The sequence below is a fragment of the Penaeus chinensis genome, chromosome 4 (genome assembly GCF_019202785.1).
Source record: "Penaeus chinensis breed Huanghai No. 1 chromosome 4, ASM1920278v2, whole genome shotgun sequence".
Lineage (NCBI taxonomy): Eukaryota > Metazoa > Arthropoda > Malacostraca > Decapoda > Penaeidae > Penaeus > Penaeus chinensis.
The window spans coordinates 8,607,531-8,612,530 of NC_061822.1; the positions used below are offsets into that span (position 1 = coordinate 8,607,531).

At 45.4% G+C, this 5,000-nt stretch overlaps 1 protein-coding gene across 1 annotated transcript in view; it reads left to right on the forward strand.

Annotated features, from left to right (window-relative positions):
* Positions 1-5,000, forward strand: part of LOC125025101 (cyclin-dependent kinase 17-like) — a 147,902-nt gene that overhangs the window by 113,754 nt on the left and 29,148 nt on the right. The window lies entirely within an intron of this gene.

Consider the following 5,000-nt stretch of genomic DNA (forward strand, 5'->3'; position numbering starts at 1 on the left):
TTTCTCTCCTCCTCTCTCACTCTCTTTTCTCTCCTCTCTCTCCTCTCTCTCTCTCTCTCATCTCTCTCCTCTCTCTCTCTCTCTCTCTCTCTCTTCTCTCTCTCTCTCTCTCATACTCTCGTCTCCTCTCTCATTCTGGTTTTCTCCTCTCTTCCTCATCTCTCCTCTCTCTCTCTCTCGTCTCTCTCTCTCATCTCTCGATTCTCGTCCACTCTCACTCTCTCTCTCATTCTCGTCTCTCCTCTCTCTCTCTCTCATTCTCGTCTCTCTTCTCTCTCTCTCCTCTGTCTCTTCTCTCTCCTCTCCTCTCTCTCTCTCTCCTCAATCTCTCTCTCTCTCTCTCTCGCTCATCTCTCCTCCTCTCTCTCTCTCTCTCTCTCTCTCTCTCTCATTCTCGTCTCTCTCTCTCCTCTTTTCATCTCTCTCTCTCTCTCATTCTCGTCTCTCTCTCTCTCTCATTCTCGTCCTCTCTCTCTCTCTCATTCTCGTCTCTCTCTCTCATCTCTCTCTCTCTCTCTCTCTCTCATCTCTCTCTCTCTCTCTCTCTCCCTCTCTCACTCTCTCCTCTCTCTCTCTCTCTCTCTCTCTCATCTTCTCTCTCCTCTCTCTCTCTCTCCCCCCCCCCCCCTCTTTCTTTCTTTCTTCCTCCTCCTCAGCCTTTCTGCGCCTTCCTCAATTAAAATACTTGCACGTGGAGGCTGCCAATTAGGGGAGAGAGTGAGGCCGGGGGAGATTAGAGTAATTAATCCACGGAGCATTGCGTCGGAGGGGGGGGGGGAGGCTAGGGGGATTGTGAGAGGTGAATGTTACTTGAGATTTGTGGTCCTTAGGTTCGTGTGCGCCATTGTTTGTGTCCGTGCATGGCTTTGTGCGTCTGTGTTTGTTATGTATGGCGCACGTCTTGTCCGAACGTCGCTAGTGTGTGTGTGTGTGTCTATCCGCGTACCCGCCCGCGCGCTTCTTTTTTGCAAACGGGATGTCGGCGGGTGTCCGAGCCCATCGCAGAGGTTTGCGCGGACACGACGAAAAGAAGTTGGTCAAGGAATGGGTCGATGCTAGGAATTTGTGGCCGTTCCTCCTGAGACGCGAAACGACCAGTTCGGGGAGCCCATAACGATCACCTGTGGCCAGAATCGCGATGGATGGGCGGGGTTGGTCGGGCGGGGGGGGGGGGGGGGGGGGCAGGCAGACGGAGGGCATACTGGGAGAGACAGACAGACAGACAGAGGCAGGGAATGGTTCTCCAAAACTAATTAGTTGCTAAGAGGGATGGTGCGTTAGCCTTTCTCTCTCTCTTTCTCTTTCTCTTTCTCTTTCTCTCTCTCTTTCTCTCTGCCTCCATCTCTCCCTCTCTCCCTCCCTCCTCCCTCCTCCCTCCTCCCTCCTCCCTCCCTCCCTCCCCCCCTCCCCTTCCCTCCCTTTCTCCCCCCTCCCCCCCGTTTATATTCAGGCGAGATGGTCTCTGGTATTGAAAATTTCTGGGAAACGCGTCCGTTTTCGATATAGTTAAAAGTTGTAATTAGTGCATATTATATTCATGGATTTATATGTTAATAGCTTGTTCAATTTGCTTTTAAATGAAAATATATAAAGTTTTGCTAGAAGTTTCACAGTTTTACTATCGTCAAGAAAGCTGGAAACACAACCACGCGCGCGCGCACACACGCCACATACATGCATTCATATGTAGACCATGATCTTTCAACAAAAGAAAAGATACCCCTTTTTAGTATTACCACACTAAAGTGACACGAATTACTTATGTATGTACTTATATTTATATATTTATATACGTGTATATATATATTTACATATATATTTATATGTTTATATGTATATTTGTATAAATATGTATATGTATATGTATAAATATATATATATAAACATATTTAAATTAAATATATATATATACACAAATATATATATTAATATATATATATGTATATTATATATATACATATATATATTTATTTATTTATTTATTTATTTATTTATTTATTTATTAATATATTTATATATATTATATATTATATTTTATAAATATTATATATTTATTTATTATTTATTATATATTTATATATATTATATTATATATAATATTATATATATTATATAATTATATATTTTATATATTTATAATATATATTATATATTTATATTTTTTATTATATATTATATATATTTATATATTATATATTATATTTATTATATATTTATATATTTTTATATATTATATATTATATATATTTATATATATTTATATATTATATATTCCATATATTTATATATATTATATATTTATATATATATATTTATATATCTTAATATATATATATATATTCATATATATATATATATTTATATTTATATATATATATATGTTTATATATTTATTTATTAATTAATTTATTTATTTATTTATTTATCTATAAAATCTTCGTCCACCTCCATCTCCTCCTCATCTTCCTCTTCAACATTCTTTCTTATTATTATTATTATTATTATTATTGTTATTGCTGTTGCTGTTATTCTGATGTGACATGAACGTCGTAAGCCTACATATAAAAAAATGCAAATAGATGCATCACACGCCCTCTTGTCTCTCGCTCTTCCCTAACCGGAATGGCGGCGGTCGGGGTCTGGATCTCGCGCGGGAATAGGTGGAGGCGGCGGGGAATGGGCGTGAGAGGGATTCCCATGAATCGCTAAAGGTATTGTGGGCGGGGAAGGAGAGGTGGGGTAGGGAAATGGAGGGGACTTGTAGGGATGGAGGTGGGGGAGGAAGGAAAGAAGACGAGGGGGTAGGGAAGGGGAGAGGATGGACAGGAAATGGGTAAAGAAAAGAGAGGAGAGAGAGAGAGAGGAGAGGGAGAGAGAGAGAGAGAAGAGAGAGAGAGAGAGAGAGAGAAGAGGAGAGAGAGAGAAGAGAGAGAGAGAGAGGGGAGAGAAGAGAGAGAGGGGGAGGAGAGGGAGAGGAGAGGAGAGGAGAGGGAGAGGGAAGAGGGAGAGGGAGAGGGAGAGGGAAAGAGGGAGAGGGAGAGGAGGTGAGGGAGAGGGAGAGGAAAAAAGGGAGGAAGGGAAAGAGGGAGAAAGGAAAAGGAAAAGGAGGTGGGAGGTGGGGTAGGTGAGGGATGGGGTGGGGGTGGGGGGGGGGTGGGGGGGGGTGGGGTGGGGGGTTGGGATGGTGGGGGGGTGGTGGTGGTGGGGGTGAGGTGGTGGTGGGGTGTGGGGGTGGGGGGGGGTGGCGTTGGTTGTGATGGGATGCCGCTCCCTCGCTATCCCTCCAATATTAAATGTCAGGGGAACTAACGATATCGTGGCGTTGTCATATCCCGATATGTATTATATATTGTTGTGCGTGTGTGGACTTTTTCGTGTTGTTGTATTCAGTTTTTATGCACATGTTTATTTATGTATTTCTGTAGTGCATGCATGTTTAATACAAATGGAAACGATGATATAGCTGTTTATGTACGTAACTCCCTTATATAATATATATATATATATATATATATATATATATATATATATAACACACTGAGTAAGTTTGTATGTATGTAATGTATGTATGTATGTATGTATGTATGTATGCATGTATCCATCCTGCTTAGCTTCCTATTCCCGGAATCCGTGATATATTTGGCATGGAATCATGACACTATTCTGAGATATTACATTACGAATTAAGGCGACACCAAGCAAGCCCTAATCCATCAGTCGACGCCAAATAACCACTTATTTCAGGTGCTTGTGTAGCTGACGAAGACGTTCAGAACCGGGAAATGAACGCAGCGATCATCCCTAGTGGGTGTCGGGGAAATGAGCGCTGGTTGGCGTTGGTTATGAGCGACGGCGTGAGGGAAATGAGGGCGTCATGATGGGCCTCGTAATGAGGGACGGCGGGCGCGGAGGTGCGGGGTTGGCCGGCGCGGCGAAGGCGAAGCGAGCGTGATGGCAGCTTCTTCTCGTGTATAGGTGTGGGAGGATGTGGGTACGGGTGTGGCTGGGGGGGTAGGTGGATGTGGGTGTGTGGGTAGGTGGATGTGGGTGTGGGTAGGTGGTTGTGGGTGTGGGTAGGTGGATGTGGGTGTGGGGGTAGGTGGATGTGGGTGTGGGTAGGTGGTGTGCTGGGGGGAGTGGATGGGGTGTGGTAGGTGGTTGTGGCTGTGGGGGTAGGGGGTGTGGCTGTGGGGGTAGGTGGATGTGGATGTGGATTGTGTGTGTGTGTGTGCGTGGATGTCTGCGTGTAAGTATACCATTTCTGTATGTTCAGAAATACTTGATAAATATTTAATGTTTTCATTCCTTTTACCTGGCCCTTGCACAACCTTGCCATAACGGTAGCAGGTATCGGCATTACGCAACAGGCTCTATTGTTGGTATCTCTTTGTCCCTCTCTGTTGCATCCCCTACGTCTCTCTTTCTTTCTTTCTTTCTTCCTTTACCCCCCCTCTCTTTCTATCTATCTATCTCTCTATCTATCTATCTATCTATCTGTCCCCCTGCCCGTTTTCTCTTACCCTCTCAAAATTTTGCCTCCCCCCTTTCCCCCCCCCTCCCCCCCCCTCCCCCCCCCCTTCCCTCTCCTCTCTCCCCTCATCCCTCCCTTCCCTCTCCCCTCATCCCTCTCCCCTCCCCCTCCCTCTCCCTCCCCCTCCCTCTCCCCTCTCCCCCTCTCCCCTCTTCCCTCTCCCCTCCCCCTTCCTACCCCTCCCTCCCCTCTCCCTCTCCCTTCCCTCCCCCCCTCCTCCTCCTCCCCCTCCTCCTCCTCAACCCCCCCTCCTCCTCCTCACCCCTCTCCTCCCCCCCCCTTCCCCCCCCCCTTTTGCCCCCCCTTCCTCCTCCCCCTCCTCCTCCTCACCCCTCCTTCCTTCCTTCTCTCTCTCTCTCTCTCAGGAGGTGCCTGGGGAAACGAAAGCTTTTAGGTCATTTGTGACGCGACGTTTACTTGGGGAGGCGTCGTTAATTCGTGTCTTTCTAAACGTTTCTTTTCTTTGTCT